This window comes from Leucoraja erinacea, chromosome 21, assembly GCF_028641065.1.
Source record: "Leucoraja erinacea ecotype New England chromosome 21, Leri_hhj_1, whole genome shotgun sequence".
Classification (NCBI taxonomy): Eukaryota; Metazoa; Chordata; class Chondrichthyes; order Rajiformes; family Rajidae; genus Leucoraja; species Leucoraja erinaceus.
The window spans coordinates 37,668,374-37,679,781 of record NC_073397.1 but is presented as its reverse complement, the minus strand read 5'-3'; the positions used below and the strand labels follow the sequence as shown (position 1 = coordinate 37,679,781).

Genomic DNA, 11,408 nt, shown 5'->3' with positions numbered 1-11,408 from the left:
CCTTGCAACTTATCTGCTCTTCAAAAGGTTCTGGCTGATCCAATCTTATCTCAACAAAACCTGTCCCACTTTCTTCCATTCTCTTGCACGTCGCCTGATTCAGGGACACTTGTTATTAGGGAAAACCCACCGTCCTCTCATCAGCGGGAGAGCGCTCCTGAATTAAAACAGCCCCATAAACACGCAACACACACACGCACACACATATATATATATATATATATATACGCACACGTACACATACACACACATGAACACAGACATATACACACATGTGTACACACACACACACGTGTACACACACACACACACGTGTACACACACACACACACACGTGTACATACATATACACACACACCAGTGCGGACGAGCATTTAGGGGAGCGCACCCTGGGCTGGGGCAGTGACGTCAGGGCGCCGCTGGGTCCTGCCGCCCGCCCGCTCCCCGTCTCCACCGGCTCCGGCTCCGTCTGGTAAGCGCTACTTTATTCCACACGCGGTTACTAACGGCAACGGTGCCATGGGGGAGGCGGCTCACAGCCCGGGGACAGGGAGAAGGAGAGGGAGAGGGGCACAGGGAGAGAGAGAGAGAGAGAGATACAGAGGGAGACAGAGAGAGAGACAGAGGGAGAGAGAGAGAGGGAGAGGGAGACAGAGGGAGAGGTGGGCGCTCCGCTCCGCTCTGTGTATATCTGTATATCTGTGTCTGTGTGTGTATGTGAGTGTCCTCGGGACGGAGAGGCAGATTGTCCCCCCACCCCCCACTGGCCGTGTTGTCCACACATGCTGCCTGCGCCGCTGAGTTACTCCGACACTGTCTGCTCTACAGAGGCTCCGGCAGCTTCTATTTGTGACTCACGACCTCGGTCTGCTACAGTTTGTGGCTCCACAGATGTTGGACATCTGCACTGGACACATGTGCACTGATTACACGGTGGCCGCTGCTATGCCAGTATCAGTGTCAGGGTGAATGCTGGCGACTCTTCACCCATCTATTAGAGACTTTCTCACCTTAAATTGGTGGAGAACTGGGGAATATAAATGCGTCGTTCACCAACATGTCACTGAGGATGTCGTTAAACTGGAGAAGGTGCAGAATAGATTCACCTGGATGTTACCTGGGCTTGAGTTACAGGGAGAGGTGGATAGGCTGGGACTTTGGACCACAGGAGGCTGAGGGGGACCTTATTGGGGTGTACAAGATCATGAGGGGCACGGATAGAGTGAACGCTCACAGTCTCTGCCCCAAGTAGAGGATTCTAAAACTAGAGGGCATAGGCTTGAGGTGAGAGGGGAGAGATTGAAGACGGACCAGTCAGGGACAACGTTTTCACTCAGAGAGTGGACCATATCTGGGCTGAGCTGCCAGAGCGAGTTGTAGAAGCGGATGCAATTATTATGACTTTTAAAATATTCTTGGACAGATATATGGACAGTGAGGATGTTGTATTTCAGTACAAAAACATGAATGAAATTTAGCCTCAAATGGGTTGTTTAGTCAATCTGGTGAAAGTTAAAGAATTGTTCTTTGTATTGGAATGTAATGAAATTACAGACTTGTTGACTTGTTACTCAAGCATTGAGGAGAGAGATACGTGGACAGGACAAGTTTAGCGGGACGTGGGCCAAACGCTGGCAAATGGGACGAGGTTAGATGGGACATCTTGGTCGGCATGGATGAGTTGGGCCGAAGGGCCTGTTTCTGTGCTGCATGACTTTGTGACTTGTTGATTAGAAACACTAAACTGTGTGTAATTTTATATTTGGTGACAATTTGTAAGTGAGGGTTACATTCTGATTCTTATAACGAGAACAAATTAAATGTAGAGACACACACAGTTGCACATTCTCATCCCACGAGTCTACACATGTTAATAGTTTTTCAAAACTGCCGACCACTTGTTGCTGTAAATGCTGCAGGGGGGCAATCAGTGTTGTTTCTGCAGTAATTGTTTGAATGGGATTTGAATCTCATTTTGATACACTCTCTATGGAGGGCGAAGTTTGAATCCCATTGACTTGTTAATTTGTTCTGTAGTTTGTTTACGATCTGTAGTTGAATTCAAACCAAATACCAGTTATGAGTTGTTCTCGTGGTTTGTGTTTTATTCGGGATTTGTGTCCCCGCACCCTCTTGTAGCCGCCAGCTATAGACAATAACAAATAATAATTAATATGCCGCTGGCTCCAGATGTGATCACATCAACCCTATTCAACTTGAATGGGGTACGTTCAAGGGAGAGCTGGATTCAAACCAAGCCAATTAACCTACAAACGTGGACGTCTGTGGAATATGGGAGGAAACCGAAGAGAGAATCGGAGTCCAGTACAAACAGTCAGGATCGAACCCGGGTCTCTGGTGCTGTAAGGCGGCAACTCTCCCGCAGCGCCACCGTGCCTGCCCCAGATTGTGGAGTGGATGGTGGGGAGTTACAGTAGATGACTTGTCTCCACAGTGAGGTTTCTGACCGCACCGTCAACCTGCACTTGCTGTGATAACCAATGGTTTAAATCTGCCTCAGACGCTGTTGAATCTTACAAGTCATTGTTGATATGAGACACCTGGTTGTAGTTAGAGCGGTTACCCGGTAGCTGGCCAGTGCTGGGATTCCAACTGGGTCATGAAGGGAGTTCCAAGTGACAGGACAAGAGGCGGCACAGTGATGAAGCGGGTAGAACCGCTGCCTCCCAGCACCAGCGACCCGGGTTCGATCCTGACCTCGGGTGCTGTCTGTGTGGAGTTTGTACCTTCTCCCTGTGACCGCGTGGGTTTCCTCCGGTGCTCCGGCTTCCTCCCACATCCCAAAGACGTGCGGGGTTGTGGATTTATTTGCCCTCCGATATCCCCAAGTGGATGAGGAAGTGGGATAACATAGAACTAGTGTGAAGGGGGGGTCAGTGGTCAGCGTGGTCCTGGTGGGACGATGATCTCATGTTGTTTCTTTAATCACGGTGGAGCAGCGGTAGAGTTCTATGCTTTCAAGAGAGAGTTCGATAGACCTCTTAAAGATAGCGGAGTCAGGGGATATGGGGAGGAGGCAGGAACGGGGTACTGATTGGGGATAATCAGCCATGATCACATTGAATGGTGGTTCTGGCTCGAAGGGCCGAATGGCCTCAACTCCTGCACCTATTTGTCTGTTGTCTACTGTATTGGTATAACTAGATTGTCCCTAATGTGTGTAGGATAGTGTTAATGTGCGGGGATCGCTGGTCGGTGCCAACTAGGTGGGTTGAAGGGTCTGTTTCTGTGCTGTATCTCTAAACTAAACTAAACTAAACCTTCGGTGCAGCCTTGGTGTGTGTGTGTGTGTGTTTGTTTGTGTGTGTGTGTGTGTGTGTGTGTTTTTGTGTGTGTGTGTGTGTGTGTGTGTGTGTGTGTGTGTGTGTGTGTGTGTGTGTGTGTGTGTGTGTTTGTGTGTGTGTGTGTGCTTTCAACATGTGCAGCTGTTGTACATGACAAATCATGCCATTACTTGTATCTCTCTGTCGACCGTGACTCAACGCTCTGAGTCAGAAACCTTTCCTATGATTAAAGAAAGTTAAAGATAGGATTCTTATTGCAAACACTTCCTCTAATGGCAAAACAACATTGTTCAGGAAGTGCTTACTGAGGAAAATGAATGATGACCTCATCACATGTACACATGCCGTCTGTGCTCTGGGTTTCCTATTGGGGTCTTGGTCTCAGCTTTTGCAGGCAGGAGCCAACTGGTGCAGAATAACATTCAATAACCCCGTACCATCCTAAAATAAAAGGGGAGGTATCAGCTTGGCATTAAAAAAACAAACTATATGTTCTTAAGTTAATATTTTGAGAGCGCATTCAACGAAGGTCTGATGGTAGACACAAGAGGCTGGAGTAACTCAGTGGGACAGGCAGCATCTCTGGAGAGAAGGAATGGGTGACGTTTCGGGTCGAGACCTTTCTTCAGACTGACATCAGAACATCAGCCTGAAGAAGGGTCTTGACCCGAAACGTCACCCATTCCTTCTCTCCAGAGAAGCTGTCTGTCCCACTGAGTTACTCCAGCATCTTGTGTCGAATATCGACACCAGGTCCCTAGCACTGTGAGGCAGCAGCTCTACCCGCTGCGACACCATGCCACAGCAGTGGGGCAAGGGAGCGGGTGTAAAGAGGAGAGGAGGTTCGGGTGTTTGGAGCGCCGATGAGGCATATAGGAGCAGCTGAAGTCTGGGCTGCAGCCAATGGCATGTCCTGAGCTGGGCTTGGAGCCCATGTAAGCAGCACAGTAAACCAATGGTGATGTCCCGCTGCAGAGCTGGTGAATTCCAGCACCACTGTGCCGTGCAACAGGGGGTCAGGGTGACATCCAGCTGCCACATGGCCCGGCACATGAGGCACTTGTTACCTTCTGGTTGATCCATTTATTTTATCCTTCTCTACAAGGTGATACAAGCAGAATGTTAGACACACACAAGATGCTGCAGTAACTCAGCGAGACAGGCAGCATCTCTGGTGAGAAGATAGACACAAGATGCTGGAGTAACTCAGCGGGACAGGCAGCATCTCTGGTGAGAAGATAGACACAAGATGCTGGAGTAACTCAGCGAGACAGGCAGCATTGCAGGAGAGAAGGAATAGACGATGTTGTGCTTCTTCAGAAGAAGGGTCTCGACCCAAAGCATCGCCTATTCCTTCTCTCCAGAGATGCTGCCTGTCCAGCTAAGTTACTCCAGCATTTTGTGTCTATCTTCGGTTTAAACCAGCATCTGCAGTTCCTGGTTGCTCCATCAAAGCCCCTCCGGTTCTTCCTCGACCAGAGGAGCAACCTATGCCCAGCCACTGACACTCTCCTCCGCCTAGCGGAGCTGGTCCTTACCCTCAATAACTTCAAGTTTGACTCTTCCCATTTCCTCCAAATACAAGGCGTAGCTATGGGCACACGCAAGGGCCCCAGCTACGCCTGCCTCTTTGTCGGGTACGTTGAACAACCCTTGTTCAATACATACCAGGGCCCCATCCCCGACCTCTACCTCCGCTACATCAACGACTGCTTTGGGGCCACCTCCTGCACCCACACACAACTGACTGACTTCATCCACTTCACCACTAACTTCCATCCGGCACTCAAATACACCTGGACCATTTCCGACACTTCCCTACCATTCCTTGACCTCACCATCTCCATTGCAGGTGACAGACTTCTGACCGACATCCACTACAAACCCACTGACTCCCATGGCTATCTGGACTACACGTCTTCCCACCCTGCCCCCTGTAAAGACTCCATCCCCTACTCCCAATTCCTCCGTCTACGCCGCATCTGCTCCCAGGATGAGGTTTCACACCAGGGCATCTGAAATGTCCTCATTCTTCAGAGAACGGGGATTCCCCTCCTCCACCATAGATGAGGCTCGCACCAGGGTCTCTTCCATACCCCGCAACACTGCTCTCTCTCCCCATCCCCGCTCTCGCAACAAGGGCAGAGTCCCCCTAGTCCTCACCTTTCACCCCACCAGCCGGCAAATTTCCTTCGCTCCATAGATGCTGCTGCACCCGCTGAGTTTCTCCAGCATTTTTATCTACCTGCGATTTTCCAGCATCTGCAGTTCCTTCTTAAACAATCTACATTATGTAGTCGTCCATTTAAGCATATAGTTTGTTTCAGCTTTTCTCCCCTTAACGCCAATATGTCTGAAGAAGGGACCCAACCAAAAACATGGTCTGTCCATTCCCTCCACAGATGCTGCTTCAGTTCAGTTACATTTATTGTCACGTGTACTGAGGTACAGTGATTTGTTGCGTGCTAACCAGTCAGCGGAAAGACAATACATGATTACAATCGAGACGTTTACAGTGGACAGATACATGATAAGGGAATAATGTTTAGTGCAAGGTAAAGTCAGTAAAGTCTGATGGGCTGGGAGATTGCAACCTTCACGTGGTCCGCCCTGTTTCGACAAATGCAATCAACCCGGCGAGCACAATCAAATAAGATCAAATAGAACAAGTTGTCCGACAACTTTAGGCTGTGCACGCCACACGCAAGAATAAGAAGCAAAGTCCGATCGAAGATAGTCCGAGGGTCTCCAATGACGTAGATAGTAGTTCAGCACTGCTCTCTGGTTGTGGTGGGATGATTCAGTTGACATGCTCAGTTCCTCCAACTCTTTATGTTTTGATCAGCATTCCAGCATCTGCTGTCTCTTGTCATCATTTCCTTTCGGGCAGGTTTAGGCAGGTATAAACCTATCCAGGTGAGCATAGTTTGCAGTGGAATAAAGAATAGTGTAGATATTGTTGGTATTGTTGTTTGTTTTGTTATTTATTGTTACTGTGTATGACTGCAGGCAACGTAATTTCGTTCAGACCGAAAGGTCTGAATGACAATAAAGGAATCAAATTCAAATTCAAAATCAAAATTCAAATTCTCTCTGCTGTGGTAACTCTCCCAGTCTAACACGGGGCAGCGCTAACACAATTTAAATACTGATTTAAATGTTTAGGCTGGTAGTATACTGAAACATCACATGCAGTTTAACATCAGGGGAGTAGATGGGGTAAATGCTGCAATCTTTTCCCCGGGGCAGAGGAATCAAGAACCTGAGGATGTAGGTTTAAGGTGAGAAGGGGCAAGATTTAATAGGAACCAGAGGGGTAACTTTCATGGATATGGAACGAGCTGCCAGCGGAACTAGTCGAGGCAGGTTCTATAACAACAGCCCTGGGCCTGTACTCGCTGGAGTTTAGAAGGATGAGGGGGGGGACCTCATTGAAACTTACCGAATAGTGAAAGGCTTGGATAGAGTGGATGTGGAGAGGATGTTTCCATTAGTGGGAGAGTCTAGGACCAGAGGGCACAGCCTCAGAATTAAAGGATGTACCTTTAGAATGTAGATGAGGAGTAATTTCTTTAGTCAGAAGGTGGTGAATCTCTGTCGAGTCCAAGTTGGTGCATATTTTTAAGGCTGAAATTGACATATTCTTGATTAGTGCGAGTGTTAAAGGCTATGGGGTGAAGGCGGGAGAATGGGTTTGAGAGGAAAGATAGATCAGCCGTGATTAGAGTGATCTGTGCCAAACGCGGGCAGTGGGACCAGGTTGGATGGGGCATCTTGGTCCATAGCATGGCCGAGTTGGGCCGAAGGGCCTGTTTCCTTGCTGTATGACTCTGGGATTGGGACAGTGTGAATTATCTGAACTAAGGATCGATCATCAGTGGTTCAGTGAGAGATCTTTGACCATCTCGAGGATGTAACCAACACCACTTTGGTTCAGACCATGTCACAGTCTTGCATCGACACGAACCGTCCACCACAACTCATTTACTCTTCCCCCTTTCTTCTCCACTTCTCCATTCCCACTTCCTCTTTGGAAGGTGTTTACTTCAAAATATCTGATTTTGTGGCTGGTTGCTAGACTGTATTTATGTTAAATCTTAGTCATAGAGGCATACAATGCATAAACAGGCCCTTCGGCCCATCTCGTCCATACTGACCAAGATGTGAATGAATAGGTTTATTGGCCAAGTATGTTCACATACAATGAATTTGCCTTGGTGCTCCGCCCGCAAGTAACAACACGACATACAGTAAACAATTAAGAAAGAATGACACATAAAACATTAAAACTTATAATACAGTTTAATTACAGTAATACAGTATTTTAATTACAGTAAAAATTAAGATTAAAACATTATAGTTTAAACATGTGAATGAAATAAAATTCCAGAGCAAATGGAGGCTGCAGACCTTTGCCGTAGCCTCAAGCCTAAGTTGGTCCCATTTGCCAGCATCTGGCCCACATCTGTGTAAACCTGTCCTATCCATGTACCTGTCCATCCATGTACCTGTAAAAACATTTTTCACACAGAGAGTGGTGAATCTCTGGAACTCTCTGCCACAGAGGGTAGTTGAGGCCAGTTCATTGGCTATATTTAAGAGGGAGTTAGATGTGGCCCTTGTGGCTAAAAGGATCAGGGGGGTATGGAGAGAAGGCAGGTACGGGATACTGAGTTGGATGATCAGCCATGATCATGTTGAATGGCGGTGCAGGCTCGAAGGGCCGAATGGCCTCTACTCCTGCACCTATTTTCTATGTATCTATGTATCTAAATCTCTTTTCTTGCTACCTCCTCTGGCAGCTCGTTCCATAACTCAGATGGATAAATCTGTCCCTCAGTTCCCTGTTAAGTCTCCCCAACTCTCACTCTAACCCTATGTTCTCTGGTTTCTGATTCCCCTATTCTGGGTAAATGACTCTGTTCCTATCTCTTCCCATCGTGATTTAAATGTGAAATGTGAATATAAATGCTGGCATCTGCGGACTGTGGGCTTACTCTCTCATCTATCGATCTCCGTGATTACGCTGCCAGCCCTATTGCACAACTGGGCCCTGGTTGTTGGGAAGATGCTGTTCTTGAACCTGGAGGTCACGGTTTTCAGGCTCCTGTACCTTCTCCCCGATGGTAGCAGCGAGAGAGATGGGAGCGTGGCCATTACCTGAACGTTGGAGGACCTGCACCATTCACCCAATTATTCTGCAGTCACTTAGTTTAGAGATACAGCGCGGAAACAGGCCCTTTGGCCCATCGAGTCCGCACCGACCCAGCGATCCCTGCACGCTAACACTATCCTACACACACTTATCCATTTACACCAAGCCAAATAACCTGCAAACCTGTACGCCTTTGGAATGTGGGAGGAAACCAAAGATCTGTGAAAAAACCCCACGCAGGTCACGGGGAGAACGTGCAAACTCCGTACAGACAGCGCCCGTAGTCGGGGTGGAACCCAGGTCTCTGGCGATGCAAGCGCTGTAAGGCAGCAACTCTACCACTGCACCACCGTGCCACATTCTTCCAAACAATGAGTTTTCTAGAGAACTGGGAGATGCCGTTAGACTTTGTGGTTGTGGTAAAACACAGGGTGATCCAGGTGTCTGTGTGGAGACCTGGCCTGGATACACGGACCAGGGTGAAGGGGAGGAGAGGATGGGAGAGGAGCTGACAGTCTCTGATGGACTTGGATCATGGCCAGGTGGTCTACATGGACTTGGATCATAGCCAGGTGGTCTACATGGACTTGGATCATGGCCAGGTGATCTACAGCACCGGGCAACGATGCCAGGACAACGAACGACCACACCAGGAAGGCAAACATCAGCAGGAATCTTTGCACAGGGTATGTAAACACTTTGGAAAGTGTGTTGTACCACCAATGTTTGTGTTCATTCAGACACACAAACATATTGGATTCAACCACGACTGCAGGAGCACTAAGTGGGCACAGCGTAAAGAACTCTGCAGGAAACCAATGTCATTACCGTAGCTTCTCAAAGCTCATGGTCAGTGTTAGCTGAACAGTAAATGAACAGTAAGTGTGAAAACCCAGACCTCCAGATTCAGGGACAGTTTCTTACCCAGGTGTTGTCAAGCAACTGAACCGTCCTCTCATCAGCTAGAGTGCGTTCCTGACCTCCCATCCACCGCTGGAGACCCTTGAACTTGCCTTTCATCGGACCTCAATGTTACATGTCTGCAATAGATGTTGCAGTCTTCATCCTTTATCAGTGGACGGCTTGATTGTGTTCATGTGTCATCTTTATTCTGACTGGCCAACACACAAACACAAGCCTTTACCTGTACCTTGTTGCATGTGGAAATATAATGAACAACATTAGTAATGAAGGCTCGAGGCCCCCAACTACGGGAGAGCAAAGAAGGGAAGAGTTGAACTTTGTTTTTTTGCCTTCCATCACAGTGAGGAATGTGGACGAGTCACTGTGGTGGAAGTTTATGTTAAAATGTGTTTTGTGTGTTCCGTGGTTTTTTGTTTGTATGACTGACTTGGCGTATGTTGCAGAACATACTTGGCTAATAACATGGATAGGTGACGTTTCACAGAGTGCTGGAGTAACTCAGCGGGTCAGGCAGCATCTGTGGAGAACATGGATAGGTGACGTTTCACAGAGTGTTGGAGTAACTCAGCGGGTGCAGCAGCATCTGTGGAGAACATGGATAGGTGACGTTTCACAGAGTGCTGGAGTAACTCAGCGGGTCAGGCAGCATCTGTGGAGAACATGGATAGGTGACGTTTCACAGAGTGTTGGAGTAACTCAGCGGGTGCAGCAGCATCTGTGGAGAACATGGATAGGTGACGTTTCACAGAGTGCTGGAGTAACTCAGCGGGTCAGGCAGCATCTGTGGAGAACATGGATAGGTGACGTTTCACAGAGTGTTGGAGTAACTCAGCGGGTGCAGCAGCATCTGTGGAGAACATGGATAGGTGACGTTTCACAGAGTGCTGGAGTAACTCAGCGGGTCAGGCAACATCTCTAGATAGGTAACCATGTTCTTTCCTCAGACATGAAGAAGGGTCCCAACCCAAAACGTCACCTATCCATATTCTCCACAGATGCTGCCTGACCCACTAGGTTACTCCAGCACTTTTTTTGTAAATCACCATTGCAGTTCCTTGTGACTGCATTTCATGGTTTGGTTGCCGGGACAATAGACAATTAAACACTCGCGTCTTGAGAAACCACTGTTGCGGAACAAGGATGTTGGCTGATAGTTCTGTCGCCATCTCAAGGTCTCTGCGGCCAATTCATGTCATTCCCAAATGTTGGCCTTGACTTGTCCCAGGTCAGGCCAAGGTCACTCCTACTGAGGCCATCAGCTTCCCTGACCGTCTTGGTGTCAGACCCTGGGCTGATGGAAATGTATTTGTAGCAGGTCAAAGTTCTGTGCCACACTTGACTCAGTGATCGTGTACACACCGAGTATTTGTACACACCCTGCATCAAGAGGAGTTTCATAAACTTCCACAGAGAGGGCCGCTTGTTGGTGCCAGCCTTTGACTTGCTTCTGTGATATATCCACCTCCCTCTCCACCCCTCCCTCTCCCCTCCCCCTCCCCCTCCCTCCCTCTCCCTCTCCCCCCTCCTCCCCTCCCTCCTCCCCCCTCCCTCCCTCTCCCTCTCCCTCTCCTCCCCCTCCCCCTCCCTCCCTCCCTCCCTCTCTCCTCTCCTTCTCCCTCTCCCTCTCCCCCTCTCCCTCTCTCCCCTCTCCTCTCCCTCTCTCCCCTTCCCTCTCTCCCTCTTCTCTCTCCTGTCTCTCCCTCCCCTCCTCTCTCCCCCCCCCCTCTCCCCCCCTCCCTCTCCCTCTCCCTCTCCCTCTCTCCCTCTCTCTCCTCTCTCTCTCTCTCTCTCTCTCCCCCTCCCTCTCTCCCTCTCTCCCTCCCTCCCTCTCTCTCCCCCCCCCCCCCTCTCCTCCCCCTCCCTCTCCCTCTCTTCCCCCCCCTCTCCCCCCCTCTAACAGTGATGGACCATCTGCGCATTGTTGCTCTATGTCACTGGGCCTTGCGTTTCCCCTGTAACTGACCTCGTTGACCACTAGTCTCGGCAACACCACCCCAATGGGCTTATTATTGGCATGACAATCT

The 11,408-nt window shown here is 49.0% G+C and overlaps 1 protein-coding gene across 1 annotated transcript in view; it reads left to right on the top strand.

Moving 5' to 3' along the window:
• The first annotated feature begins 365 nt into the window (after window positions 1–365).
• LOC129707553 (rho GTPase-activating protein 18) overlaps window positions 366–11,408 on the top strand; it is a 50,530-nt gene continuing 39,487 nt past the window's right edge. The window contains exon 1 of the mRNA XM_055652692.1: window positions 366–472. The gene's annotated coding sequence lies outside the window, so the exon portion shown is untranslated. The remainder of the gene's footprint in view (window positions 473–11,408) is intronic.